At 47.0% G+C, this 14,086-nt stretch overlaps 1 long non-coding RNA gene across 5 annotated transcripts in view; it reads right to left on the bottom strand.

Moving 5' to 3' along the window:
• Window positions 1-5,667, bottom strand: part of LOC148685774 (uncharacterized) — a 29,373-nt gene extending 23,706 nt beyond the window's left edge. For 3 of the 5 annotated variants that reach the window (XR_015949914.1, XR_015949915.1, XR_015949912.1), the window contains exon 1: window positions 4,699-5,607. This is a non-coding gene — a long non-coding RNA (uncharacterized LOC148685774). Of the gene's footprint in view, window positions 1-4,698 lie in introns of all 5 variants that reach the window. The other 2 variants (XR_015949911.1, XR_015949913.1) reach the window with 2 other exon arrangements.
• Between the last annotated feature and the right edge of the window lie 8,419 nt (window positions 5,668-14,086).

The raw sequence follows: 14,086 nt of genomic DNA, 5'->3' as shown, positions 1-14,086 counted from the left end.
CAATCAATAAGCAAACAAGCAAGCCATGGATTGGACCATGGAGTGCGCAGCCAGAAATCTTCACTGAACTGAAGGAGAGTAAGAAATGTCCATCTTTTCAATAGAAATACTTTCTGCTAGAATCGTACTCAATCTGCAAACACTGCTGAGGAGGCTGTTAAGAAGAACCCCCTCCCATCTAGAACAGAGCAGATGTTCTGGGCCTCCACATAAACACACCTTCTCAGGCCAAGCAGGCATTGGACGCTGGGAGTTTGCAACAATTTGGGATTTGTTTCAGGAAGTGCAAAAGTATTGTTTTGCACTAACTCACTGCCCCGTGGCAGGCAGTGTGTTCTTTTTTTAAAATGGGGTCTGGTTACTCACGAGGAGAAAATACTGAGGCCATATGGCTGTGTTGTAATTCTATTTATTTACAAAACAAATTGAGCAGGGAGAAGCTGGCAGGCATCCAGGCAGACACAGCAAGTCCTTAAAAGCGGCAGCGGTTTCCCCAAAGCAAACCCTCGCAGCTTCCCGCAAGGCTCATTCCGGCTGGCCAGCTGCAATAACCCAGGCTTCTGTCTCCTTCGAGGGGCGCACCCAAACCATAAGAGCTCTTTCCGTCAGTTCTCACCTGAGCAAGCTGAATGTGTCCCGCAGGAGCAAGCACCTGCTGTCAAATCTCAGAGAGGGAAGCATATCTGAGGCATTTAGCGCCCACCAAGGGACAACTTTAGCTACCAGATAAGCAAAAACGTAAGGGCAAAGGTGATCTCCTTATTTTGCAAAACCCACGGCTACAGTATGGCTCCTTTTCTGTCAGTCTCCCACCCTGCAGGCCGCACTCTCAGCTCTGTTATGATTAGGAGAGCGCCAGGAACCGCAGCATGCTCAACAAAACTAAGACTAAAACATATCAGTCATACCCCCACCAGCGCTCCAACAGACAAATTAAGTAATGAAGAGAAAGCCAAAATAAACCCGAGTCAGAAAACCGGAGACATGACACCATAGCTATTACTTCCATGTACAACATACCAATCTCTTTCGTTAAGTTCAACGCAATGTCCTAAAAATGCTTGGTCTATGCAGGGTGGGGGGTGCTTTTAAATATATATATTTTTTTAAAAAAACAACCCCCCAAAATTGAAGTTATTTTTTAATTATGTCTTCTCCCTCTTTGTTGCTGGCTAAATAAACTAGAACACGGGAGGAGAACAGGCGGGAAAGAGCACCCATTAAAAGCACACAATCGCTCAAACGTCAGAAGCTTGCTTAACCGAAAGCAAAAATACAGCCGCTTTTTTAAAAACTAGATTAATTCTCTCTGCGCGACAAAACACGTCCCCCTGCCGCCTCCCAGAAAAGCCCAATGGCACAAGAGGAAGGGAAGACACGATAATAAATACATCCGAAGGGCAGAAGCCAAGGGGCTAACACCTGCCTGACTGAATGCACAGAGAAGTTAATGGGGGGACTCTGAAGGCACCTTTAATCTCATTCAATAAAGTAACTTGCCAGGTGCAAGTTGGCTTCCTTGTAATAACAATGACTCTCTACGAAGAGCCAGAGATTGGCATGTCCAGCGGGACTGTCTGTTTTAACAAAATTGCTGGTTAGGAACATGCTGAGGCAATTGTGGCTTGGACGCTGAACAAAGAGTACAGTAACAGTTGCAAAGGACCTGGAAGACTACGAGAACACTCCAGAGTCCTCCTCCAACAAAAACACTTTGCCTTAGGACTTGCAGGACTTTCTGGAAAGGAAGGGACACTCATTCATCTGCAGCAGTTGGGGTGGGAGAGCAGGCAGGCAGGTTTCTGCACCAGCCTGGAGCTGGCAATAGGGATTGGGCCCAAATCAAGCCCCGGGATGTCATGTGACAGCAGCGAGGCTAGCTCAGGATGCAATTGATCTCAACCTAGAGCCTGAGGTCTCTGAGGACAAACAAAGGAGCAGGACCATCAACCCCAACAACCCTGGAGGGCTGTAGGATCCTTAACATTCTTGCCACAGGACTGGGGGAGAGGAGGGAGCAAGTTGGCTGCCAATGTGCTTGGGTAGCTCAGTGATGGGGCACCTGCTTGGATCATAGTGGAGACCCGAGCATCTATATGTGCTCCCAATAGATATATTTCATTGCTGAAGAGGCAACATTCCTTGCCAGCTGCAGCCTTCCTAACCTGGGGACAGTCAACTGTCTCACTCAGATAACAGACTCAGCAGACACAGGTGGTGCCAGGCATTTTCTAGTTTTGCGTTCTGGAGAGGAATCAGTATTTTTCATCATACAGAGTGTTTCCCAAGGAAACAGGTTGATTGTGCAAATTCTCCCCATCCTGCTTACTGCCATTGCTTTCCCTGACTACTGATAGTTCAGACCCGCTTCTCCTCTGCATCTTTCCTGAATTCGACTTATTGTTTGGACACATTACGCATTGCAATCTAACATTTCCATTTTGCTTATCAAAGGTGTTGATTAGGGGGTCTCTGAATGGATGCACAGGGACCCAGGTGGCGCTGTGAGTTAAACCACAGAGTCTAGGGCTTGCTGATCAGAAGGTCGGCGGTTTGAATCCCTGCAACAGGGTGAGCTCCCGTTGCTCGGTCCCAGCTCCTGCCCACCTAGCAGTACGAAAGCACATCAAAATGCAAGTAGATAAATAGGGACCACTCCGGCGGGAAGGTAAACGGCATTTCCATGCGCTGCTCTGGTTCGCCAGAAGCAGCTTTGTCATGCTGGCCACATGACCCGGAAGCTGTCTGTGGACAAATGCCAGCTCCCTCGGCCTATAGAGCGAGATGAGCGCCACAACCCCAGAGTCGGATACGACTGGACCTGATGGTCGGGGCCCCTTTAGCTTTACCTGAAGGGATGCACACCAAAGGAATTACACAGAGGTATATATCACAAAACTCTCAAACATCAAACGACAGTACACCAACAAGGATATTACATAAATGATATAATTTTCTTAAGTGTTATAAAATTAACGTCACAGAGCACCGTCCTCCCAAAGTCCAGACTTTCAGGTTGTGTCTTCTTGAAGCTTGATCTCTATGCTGGCTGGAGCGGAAATGGCCTTTTCTCATTCCCCTCAGCCCCACAGCAGTTCTCTCAAAAGCGACTAGAACTTACAGCCCTTTCAAGCATGAAAACCTCAGAAAACAAGGAACTTAAAATGCTGGAGACATCAATTTTAAAACTTTAGGGAAACCTCACTCTGAACTTGTTCTGAAGGGTTCGGGGCCTTATGGAGAGGAGACACAACCGACATCATCCAGACTGAGGTTCTGAGGTTGTTGTTGTTGTTTAGTCATTTAGTCGTGTCCAACTCTTCGTGACCTCATGGACCAGAGCACGCCCAGCACTCCTGTCTTCCACTGCCTCCCGCAGTTTGGTCAGACTCATGTTGGTAGCTTCGAGAACACTGTCCAACCATCTCGTCCTCTGCCGTCCCCTTCTCTTTGTGCCCTCCATCTTTCCCAACATCAGGGTCTTTTCCAGGGAGTCTTCTCTCCTCGTCAGGTGGCCAAAGTATTGGAGCCTCAGCTTCAGGATCTGTCCTTCCAGTGAGCACTCAGGGCTGATTTCCTTCAGAATGGAGAGGTTTGATCTTCTTGCAGTCCATGGGACTCTCAAGAGTCTCCTCCAGCACCATAATTCAAAAGCATCAATTCTTTGGCAATCAGCTCTCACTTCCATACCTCATTACTGGGAAAACCATAGCTTTAACTATACGGACCTTTGTCGTCAAGGTGATGTCTCTGCTTTTTAAGATGCTGTCTGAGGTTCTGAGGTAATAGAAACTAATTGCCCATAATGGTGACTACTCCCAGCCTCAACTCTCCCACTAAGCAACAGCAGCTTAGTTAAAGTATGATGTAGAACTGGATTACACTAAGACTAGGAAGCGGACAGAATGGTGCCATAATGCCATTAGTGCATAGCTACATGATGCAGCAATAAAACTCCTAGCACATTTGCAAAGCTAAGCAGGGTCTGGTATGGTTTCCAATCAGATGGGGAACCTCATGCATTGCATGGGGTTGGACTAGATGACCCACGAGGTCCCTTCCAAGTCTACAGTTCTAGGATTCTGAGACATCACTGGGGGCTAGTGAAGGAAATTTAGTTTGAGGGTAAGTGAGGGCCATTATTGAACATTTCCCCAAGAAGCACCAAAGCTTACCACAGCTGAAAACATTCACACAGATGAGGAGCTGTTTTGACTTAGCCTTACTTCGCTAAGCTGAAGCGTCTTTCCTAGTTTCCCACAGTGTGGGTTGGCCAAGCATTTGGGGTCAAACCACCCTGACAGGAATATTCAGCTCAGAATTGCTGGGGAAATCAATCAAGTTCAAAAGCAAAGGGGGGGGGAATCCAAGAGATAATGCTTTTTTTTAAAAAAAACAACCCACCATCTATATGGAGGTGTGCACTGGGTCTGTATCTTTAACAATGAGGTTTTGAATTCCCTTTATGCATTCCCTCGGACTTTATAAGGATACATGATCTATAAGTCTCCCCTTTCGTTTGACTCATCGCTCAAGTCCCTGGCCAGCCATAACCCACCAACTGCTCCTTGTGCGCAGCACGAATCGGCCGGCGACCAAAAGAGGCTGGGACCACCAGGAGAACGACCATCCTTTCCCATCGTTTTAAGCGGGGATGCTCTGAAGGGCCTCGGTGAGAAAGCAAGAGAGCTGCCATACCTCATACCGACGGCATGTAGCCCCGCTCCTGACTCGCCTGCAGGAAACAGATGTCACCAGTTAAACAGATCATGAAAGCTTCAATCGCTTCCTTATGGCGGAGGCTGGCCGGCTTCTCCTCTCTTTCACCCTCACCGCTGGCGGACGGCTTCAGATGCTTCGTTCCTTTTCGGGAGGCAGAGGAGGGGTGTGTGTGTGTGTGTGTGATGATTCCTGGGAAACATTTGCCCAGGGAAAGACATGCAAAAAAAAAAAAAGACCCCTACACACACACACACACACACACACACACACACACACACACACACACCCTGCTCTTGGACCAAGAGATACTGCAGGGTCTCTGAATTCCAGCTTCCTCTTCTCTCTCATCCATTCCTGACTCTTCCCTCCAATATGGCCTTGGCCCCTGGAGGAGAGGTGAGCAATAAAACAGGATCCAGAAAAGAAAACAGCTGGCTGTCAGCGCCTCATTAGCTCCTTGGCTTCCCCCGGCATTGGGACCCATAATCTCCGCTCCCCACTCCTCCCACCCCAAGGCATCCTGTCCATTCTTCTCATTCCAGGCCCATAAAGGACGGGAAGATGTCCCACCAGGTCCCACCCAGCCCAGAGCCGAGAGCCAGAGATGTGCGGTTGCTCCCTGCTGTGGCTCATTCGCCACTGCAGAATGCAGTCCGTCCGCACAGTCCACAGCACATCCATGCAGTTGAATGCTTTGCAAGCCTCTCTTTGGAAGCCGACCAGCTGCGCCTTGCTGCTGGCTTGTACAAAGACTTCTCTTGAATGTGTGGGGTTTCTTACTTTATTTTTATTTATTTGATTTATATAGTGCCCTTCATCAAAAGCTGTAGCAAGTTAACCGGAAGATCTTCAGCAACCACCACACTAATCAATCAGCAGACATCAACACCCAGGAAAAACACTCCATCGGCCAAAAGATTACAACTCACTGAAGGCTCAGGTGATAGTTAGCCATTTTTAGCAATAAAGAATTTTTAAATTAAGGTATGTGAGTTGCTTTTTTAAAAAAGCACAATGTTATTGCATGCTTAACAGACTACAGTATATTGCAAACATAACTTTTATACACACCGAGAAACTGAAGAATTTGTGCGACTCTATTTATTGCGATATTCGCTTTATTGCGGAGGTCTGGAACCAAACCCACAATATCTCCGAAGTATGTGTTTATATGCGCCCCCCCCCAAAGAACAAAGACCATCTTGGCTATAAATTAGTGGAAGACTATTGGAGAGTTTATGAATATAGCATGAAGAGCCTTTGGCAACGAGACTTTGTGGTTGCAGGTGCTCTGGGAGTATATCTCTCCGCAAGATTTGTGGTGTTACAAGTGCATCTCTGTTTTTGTCTACGAGATGCTGGAGGGTATGTTTACATCGGTCTTCTGAATGGGCACGACACAGATCTCAGTGGAGTGGGATGATGAAACTCCAGCAGCCAGCATGTGTGCAGGAGGGACAACCAGTCTTTATGGCTGTTCAGGATCCACCTCTTAGGACCCACAACCAAGTCTGCTGGGCATAGTAAAAAAATCTCTGAAAGTGTTTGCTCAATCTGCATTTTCGAGCATTTAAAATGTACATCTCCTGTACTAATATAGGGATCAGGATGCAATTATCCTCCAGATCTTGCACTTCTCTGAATGTTGCAATACAATTCTCAGTTCAAAAAAATGTACTTGGGCCATCCTTTCCCAGCATATGGCCTGAAAGCTTATGGTGCTGCCATCTTGCTTACGCTAAGCAGGTCTGAGTCCGGTAAGTCCGGTATGTGTAGTAATAATAATAATAATAATAATAATAATAATAATAATAATAAATATTTATTTCTACCCCACCCATCTGGCTGGGTTTCATTAAAAACAGAATAAACTGAACATTAAAAACAGAATAAAACTTCGAACATTAAAAACTTCCCTAAACACTGTGTGACTGCCTTAGAACCAGGGGTCCATCACCTTGGACTCTGTGATGGAGAGAAGCTGGGATATAGATGTGAGAAAATAAATGGGAGCATAAGAGAAGTCTGCTGGATCAGGCCAATGGCCCATCTGGTCCAGCATTCTGTTATCACAGTGGCCAACCATATTCCTGCAGGAAACCAACAAGCAGGATTCAAGCACAGGAGATCTCTCCCCTGCTGTGCTTTCCAGCAACTCGTATTCAGTTGCTTCTGCATCGGACCATGGTAGCAGAGCATAGTCAGCATGGTGAGTAGCTATCACTAGCCCTCTCTTCCATGAATATGTCTTATCCTCTTTTAAAGCCATCCACGTTGGTGGCCTTCACTACCTCCTGTGGCAGCGAGTTCCAAAGTTTAACTACGTGCTGTGTGAAAAAGTACTTTCATTCTTTTTATCTGTCCTGAAAATAAATGATAAGATATAAAATTGAATTGAAATGCATATTTAAATACAGGCAATTCTCATGGTTTTTTTGGGGGGGGGTTATGTTCTGGACCCCCGTGTGCATTGGTGGGGCCCATGCAAAGTGTCCCACCCCATTGCGGCCCTGTTCCGCCCTTTAAGTGACGTTTTAGGGTTCGGCACCATGCGCACATGCGCAACCCCCATTAATCAGATGCACATAAATCAGGAGTTGCCTGTATGGATTTTGTGGCGAAATAGATATTTAAATACATTTCTTGCGTGAATTATTTGTTGCTGTTGTTGACAGCTGAATGTGGAAATGGAATAGAACTGTCCAAAGGAGCATGTGCAACAAGAAGGAGACTGGTACCTAGAGAGGAAATGAATGAGAACATTTATTTGGCATCTTATTCACAAGGGCTCAGGCCACACAACACCTTTAAGACTGAGAATATTGTGCCATAAAGCATGTGTAATACTGCAACATAAAAATGAGAATATTAGAGATATAAAACACATTTCTAAAATAGGCTGCAAAAAGCAAATGGCTTCTCGCTCCCTAAATGGTTGCCCACAGAAGAATGTCTTGCAGGAGATTTTCATTACCCTCAGGGCTTGGCAAGAGCAGAGCTGTGGTAGAGAACGGCTCCCTGGAAGGAATGTTGCTCAGTGGCAGAGCATCTGAGAGCCAGCGTGGTGTAGTGGTTAAGAGCGGTGGACTCGTAATCTGGTGAACCGGGTTCACTTCCCCGCTCCTCCACATGCAGCTGCTGGGTGACCTTGGGCTAGTCACACTTCTCTGAAGTCTCTCAGCCTCACTCACATCACAGAGTGTTTGTTGGTGGGGGAGGAAGGGAAAAGGAAATTGTTAGCCGCTTTGAGACTCCTTAAGGGGAGTGAAAGGCAGGATATCAAGTCCAAACTCTCCTCCTCCTCCTCCTCCTCCTCCTCCTCCTCCTCCTCCTCCTCCTCCTCCTCTCTGCATACAGAAGGTCCCAGGTTCAAATCTTGGCATCTCTCGGTAGGGCTGAGGGAGATCCTTGTCAGAAACCCTGGAGCATTGTGGGCAGTCAACAAAGACAACAGTGAGCTAGATGGACCAATGTTTTCCCACCAGGTTGCTCACCGGGGCAAGATGGTTTGAGCATAATACTGTACACCGATCCTGGTCTGACTGCATTGGCTGCCAATTAGTTTCCAGGCCCAATTCAGAGTACTGGTTTTAACCAATAAAGCCTTAAGAGGGTCAAGTCCACAATGCCTCTTTCCACATTAACTGACCCGTACTCTGCAAACATCATCTGAATTCCTTCTTCATGTGCCTTCATGAGAGGTCCAGGAGGAATCAACACAAGAACGAGCCTTTTCTGCACTGGTTTGCACTTGTGAAATGCTCTCCCTTCAGAGGCTCGCCTAACACATATATTCATTACATATTGTCAGGGGTCTCCTTACAGAGAGCCCCCACCCATCATTTTCACCAGCTCATCACCCAGCGTCAGCACCAGCAGCGAGTCAGAGGAGAGGAATGAGGAAGTGAGCGGGGTGGAGAGAGGGCTGTCCTATGCTACAGTGCCGCTCTGAGGGAGAGCTAGGGGAGGAGGAGGATATGAGACAGCCATCAGACACAGGGCGTCTGTTTCCCCCGACACTTGAATTGAGGCGTGCTAGCACCCGTAGAGCAAGGGGGCAGCGTTTTGGGGTCCCAATGCTCTTATGCTGGGTGAAGACCAGGAAGAAGCCATTGTGAGGTTCTGATACGGACTGAGCAGTCATGTTTCCCGATACTCTTGCACTGTAAATAGCATGCACAATAAAACTCTGAAAGAAACAACGGAGTGGAGCGTCTTTACTCCTGAGTAGCCGCAACCATCCCTGACACATATCTTTAGGCACCAGGTGAAAACTTTTCTCTTTAACCAGGCGTATGGCTGGTTAACATTCTATGACCTTTTAAATGTCTTTGTAGAAGGGTGGTTATTGCTTTTTTATTACGTATGCTGTGTTCTCATTTTGTATTTTTATGTTGAGAACCATCCTATGATCTTCGGATGAAGGGCAGTATACGCAGGGCTTTTTTTCAGCCAGAACTCACTGGAACTCAGTTCTGGCACCTCTCAGGTGGGTGCCACTGCCATTATAAGAGAACAAGGGAGGTGTTCATGGTGAGTTCTGGCACCTCTTTTTCTAGAAAAATACACTGGATACACACCTTAAATAGATAAACAGTCTGGCTTGGTATAACACGGCTTCCTAAGGTTGTGCGTAACTGGCCCGGACAGATTGCAACAGATGACTGGTGACTGCCTTTATATTGGGGTGAGGGTGGGGTCACATTTGTGCAGACTTGCATAACTGGAAGGCAAATTCCAGATGACACAGTGGGGTGCATAGCTGCCACGTTCTCCCTTTTTTTAAGGGAAATTCCCTTATGCTGAATAGGCTTCCTCGCGAGAAAAGGGAAAACTTGGCAGCTATGGTGGGGTGGCAGTGCTCACCTGACCTCCCAACAGCTGAGTCGCCGGACTTTCTGTTGTTTACTAGGAAGGAGAGGGAGGGGCAGGTGAAAGGGGGTCAGTGGGGTACCAAGACATTGGCAGGATTCCCAGATTGACTCCACTGGTGCATTTGCACTGTGCTAGCCTCCCCAATGCCCCACCTCCCCTCCCTCCAATGAAGCAGCAGTGATTCGGCCATCTGGAGGTCACATGAGTGCTGCTGCACCATCCTGCCATCCCCTATTGGGTAGGGTGGATTTCGTTGGTCTGAGACAGAATATTGCAGGTGGTCGGGTGACAGAACCTGGCAGACCTTGGTGTGGATGAGAGTTTTCAGAGCCTCCATACCTTGACAGAAGATACAGACCGTTGCTGTTCCCCATAGACCACTGAAATACTATCTAGGACTAGTTGACAACTTTACACTTAAGAGAATGGTTTGAATCACACCATAATTTCTCAGCTGTCCTTTTTTAAAAAAAAAAGAAAAGAAAAGAACACATAAATGGGGCTGCCAGATTTTAAACTGACCATCGTAGCATTGTCTTTAACAGCTGTTTGGACTACAGCAATGAGCAGGCGATCGTGGTTTATCTCCAGTTTGTGAAAAGCTGTGCCTGCTTATTTCTGCACACCAGACTTCTGTTAAAGCACAGGAGCAAAACAGCTTGGTTTTCTCTCTCTCTAGTCAGTTGGCAAACCTACGCACAAAGATGGAGGCCGTTGGCAGGGGAAACGGTCCACCCCCTTAAGGCTGCTGCACAAATCAGTAGATATTCACGATTTCCTGGGAAGTCTGGGCCCTGGGTGCCATTGTGATGTCTCTAACTTCCATCTTAGAGTGGTCATTTTAAAAAGAAAAAGAAAAAAGAGAGTGTCAATCCAGAGTATAATAATCCTGGACAGATAGAAACTGGTGCTTTTGAGATCTGAAACAGCTTGAAGTTGCATACATACAACATTTTACTGTGGAATCAATACAGATTGAATATTTGCTTTTTTAATGTTTGATGTTTTACTAAGTTTTTATAAATGCTGTAAGCTGCCCAGAGTGGCTGGGAAAAACCAGCCAGATGGGTGGGGTGTTAATAATAATAATAATAATAATAATAATAATAATAATAATAATACTACTACATGGCCCACACACAGAATGTAGATCTACTGCATGTTTTGTTATGCCCCAGAAAAGTGCTTCTTGAGAAACTGTTTCATCTTGAAAACAAAAGCTTGTTGCAGATTGATTCGACATTCCCTGGCATTGCGTCCATTTGAAAACAGATGTGGGCGGTCTCAGCAATAGAGGGGGGAGATCAGCACCTCTCCAATGATGTTGTGGGTGGGCATATACCAAGATCACCACTTCCTTCTCCACTCACCTGCAGCAAGAGAAAGGTGTAGATAACCTATGAAGAAACCATGCCTAGCCTTGTGGATGGCAGGCTCTGGACTCAAATCCAGATTGAAAGCAGCACGTTGAGGATGAGCATAAACGATTCCGTATTGAGAAAAGCTGCGGTTTTCTGCTACAAATGGGCCGGTGCGTGTTTGCAGCCTGAGGCTGGCAATCTGACCAGCTGCACCTGACATCACCCGTGCATAAGTCGTAAGCAGGAAGGACAAAAGGACTAGACAAACATGCTGTCTTAATATATTGTGCTTATCTGGCAGTAAATCCAGAGCAAGTGTTGGCAGTCCTTCAGCCTATTCAGTAGGTTCCAGATGTATTGGAGAGGCCTGCATTCTTACCGCCTCTGCTTAACCCATGGCGCATGCAGCCAGGACTGCTGAGTCCGGCGTTCTCTGCTTTTGCAACCGATGTGCTTCGCAAACGAGTCTTATCTTTGCTGACTCGGGCACTGTTTGGCTTGCTCAGCTTCTTGTTGGTTTCCAGCGGTGCTTGGTCCACCCACATTATTTTGCTCCTCCTGAAATTTTTGATGGCATCACATTCCCCAGTGACTCCCAAAACTCCCTGCAGCCATAGCAGCTCTGTACTAAGCAATTGTGCTCTGCAAACAGAGAAAATGGCTCCCTCCCTGCACTAGGCGTTGTGCGGTCATTGATGGGGATATTTGACATGAATGGGTCATCAGCTGACCTGGGGGGGGCGGGCGATGCAGTCTTTGCTGTGTTGGTTGCTTTTTACCTTGGGGTGATTTGCTAGAAGAGAGGCAGTAAAGATTGGAGTTCACCAGGGGAAACCAGCAATATCATTTTACGTGGTTTGCATCTGGGATGGGCGGAAATGGGGTGTGACGTAGTTGAAACAAAAAAAATTCCTTCCAGTAGCACCTTAGAGACCAACTAAGTTTGTCATAGGTATGAGCTTTCGTGTGCATGCATGGTATCTGAAGAAGTGCGCATGCACATGAAAGCTCACACCTATGACAAACTTAGTTGGTCTCTAAGGTGCTACCGGAAGGATTATTATTTTTATATTTTAAACCCTTTAGCAATATACATGCAGGCATTCTCCATTTCAGTTCGCAATTAAACAATTATCCTTAACAAGGTGTTGTGTGAACTTTCCCATTTCCTTTATCAGACATTTGCCAAAGACAGCAGAAAAGGGCTGATGCCCCCCTCCTAAGTGCTCATCACCTTCTGCACCTTGTTGCAAGTTATATGACCGGCTGTAAGTCTTGAGATGCCTGGCTTCTGAACAGAAATTTATTTCTTGCTTTCCTGCCTCTGTTCCCGTGACTGATCTCAGCTCCATGTTTATGATCCTTTCGGTGCCCTCCCCACACCAACCACAGATTTTCCTGGCATCCGTGCCTCTCCCCCCCCCCTCTCTGGATATAGTACTTGATCCACTGAAATTTACAAACAGTTAAAAATACTTTATGTGCCTTGGTGATATCGCACACATTTAAGGCTATTTAGGGCTTGAATTATGTTTCTAAAATGTTGTCCAATTTGTAAGCATCGTAAAAGAAAGTTATCTTGGAAATAACGGCAGGAAAATTACAGTCCTGGCTTCCCGTTGAGGGGGGCACGACCCGTAGTGGTTCCAGCATCTTTGTGGTGTGGTTTGTGACTAATATAAGCCATGAGTTACAGGGCTGCAGGGTCTTCCTGGGAGTAAACTCCCCTCTTCTCACTGTCACCCAAAGCAATGTTTGAGGAGATGCTTAGTGGGTTAGCCACAAAGCATGAGCATTTGCGGTGGTTCTAACAGAGAGATGGAGTGAACGAGAGAGAGGAAAAGAAAGATGACATTTGCACATTATCCAAGGCATGGAGCCATGGTGCTGACCCAGCACGCCTGCACACGCACACAGACACACACACCCCTGCACATTCCTCAAGCCAGTTTTAAACCAAAGACTACCGAATAAATGAAATCTGGGATTTAGCTGCCCAAAGCAAATATCACAGTCCCTCCTCTAAGCAATGGTTGTGTTAACATTTAGTTTACAAATTTTAGTGGGTGATTGCTTAGGGCAGGCATCCCAAACTGCGGCCCTCCAGATGTTTTGGCCTACAACTCCCATGATCCCTAGCTAACAGGACCAGTGGCTGGGGAAGATGGGAATTGTAGTCCAAAACACCTGGAGGGCCAAAGTCTGGGGATGCCTGGCTTAGGGTTTGTGCAGCCCATCCTCACAAGAACTCTCTGAGGTAGACTGTTGATATGCCCAACTACACAGGCAAGGCAGTTGAGTTTATGGGCCGGGGCCCACGTGTTGGCTTACTGCCCGTTGGCGACAGCATCTGATGACTTACTTGTATGAAAGGTCCTCTAGTCCAACCCCCTGCAATGCAGGAATCTCAGCTAAAGCATCCATGATGGATAGCCATCCAACCTCTCCTTCAAAGCCTCCAAGGAAGGAGAGTCCAAGGAAGAAGAGCCCTCCCCTTGGCTGTTGTTTTTCAAAGATTTGTTAAATACCTGGGAACAGCCAGTCAGGGATCCTCTGCAGAAGGAGGAGGAGGAGGAGGAGGAGGAGGAGGAGGAGGAGGAGGAGGAGGAGTTTGGATTTGATATCCCGCTTTATCACTACCCGAAGGAGTCTCAAAGCGGCTAACATTCTCCTTTCCCTTCCTACCCCACAACAAACACTCTGTGAGGTGAGTGAGGCTGAGAGACTTCAAAGAAGTGTGACTAGCCCAAGGTCACCCAGCAGCTGCATGTGGATGAGCGGAGACGCGAACCCGGTTCCCCAGATTACGAGTCTACTGCTCTTAACCACTACACCACACTGGCTCTCCATTGGTCCATCCAAGGATGGGAGAGCAAAGCACGGCAGAATGACAATACCATTGATCCACTGCAGCTGAGAGGGAGCCCGCAAGCATTGATTGGGTTCACTGCCCATCTACTCAGCATCTCCTGTCGTCAGAGGTGTTTGTTGCAGGAGACATCCCCACTGCACTGAAATAAACATCCCATACGAATGTTGAGGCCTCTGTGTCGGACCACTGAACTAGCCTTGCTTAGACCTTTGAACGACAGCTGCTTCTGCAGCCTCCTGCTTCAAAGCCTTGCGTG

The sequence above is a fragment of the Zootoca vivipara genome, chromosome 5 (genome assembly GCF_965207765.1).
Source record: "Zootoca vivipara chromosome 5, rZooViv2.hap1.1, whole genome shotgun sequence".
In the NCBI taxonomy this organism is placed as follows: Eukaryota; Metazoa; Chordata; class Lepidosauria; order Squamata; family Lacertidae; genus Zootoca; species Zootoca vivipara.
This window is presented reverse-complemented; position numbering and strand designations above follow the sequence as displayed.